The sequence below is a fragment of the Notothenia coriiceps genome, unplaced genomic scaffold (assembly GCF_000735185.1).
Source record: "Notothenia coriiceps isolate Sejong01 unplaced genomic scaffold, NC01 NC01_scaffold00023724, whole genome shotgun sequence".
Classification (NCBI taxonomy): domain Eukaryota; kingdom Metazoa; phylum Chordata; class Actinopteri; order Perciformes; family Nototheniidae; genus Notothenia; species Notothenia coriiceps.
Window position 1 is genome coordinate 18,297 of NW_011356425.1, and position 1,048 is coordinate 19,344.

Consider the following 1,048-nt stretch of genomic DNA (forward strand, 5'->3'; position numbering starts at 1 on the left):
CCCCCCCCCCGACCAGGGGCTCTCTCTCAGCCCCACTGTGCATGCCCCCATGTTTTCTCTATCGTGTGAGCTTGGCAGTCACTCTATACAGTGTTGTTTACATTCTGTGATGCGCGACCTGATGACGTCACGTCAAGACGAGTTAACTTTTTTTTTTCTCAACTTTGTGTGGAAAAATGCGGGGATTATGCGGCCTTTTGATAATAATGCGGCCTTTTAAAAATCTGCGCCATTTTGCTGATTATGCGGTAAATTCTGCGATCGCAGAATCGCGTTTTTCTGGAGGGTCTAATTAACCCCACTTTTTAAAGCTTGAATGCATTTGCCAGGAGTAACAATCAACGTTAAATTGTCACCACCGATAGGATAAAGGCGGACTCTTGTTTGGTGTGATGAAGTTTCAAAGTCTCACTTAGCAACCTGTTAGCAACTACAATTTGTTTGAACATATTAAAGCTTCAGACATTCACCAGTTCAAGATTCAATATTCAAAGATTTTATTGTAATATAAGCTACAGTTTGGAAATGGCAATGGTAATCTTATGACCCGAGCCCCTGCAACAATGCAACATAGTTGTATAATAAAATACAAAAATACAAATAAAAAATAGTTCAAGAGGTCTATATACAAATAGAATAGAATATATACAAGAACAGAATGCAAAACTGAACATTGTAAAGTATGATGAAAATAATAAATAAATACTGTTTATTACAGTGCTGACTTTTTACATAAATAAATAAATTGCAAGATGACAAACGGATGCAAAGTGGGGTATTTACTGACGGTTTAACTGTACATGAAGTGAAACAGGACAGCATTAGGTAATACTGTGTTACACTGAAAAAACTGAAATGTTGACTTTAATTAAATGTATTATGTAAACAGATTTCATATAATTGAATAAGGGTAGATTAAAGCAATACTATTAAGTTGAAATACAAATGATTAGGTTCGACGTAATATTATTGCTTTCAACTAACCTAATTCAGTTATGTGAAATTGGTTGAAATAATACATTCAATTAAAGTTAACATTTCAGTTTAT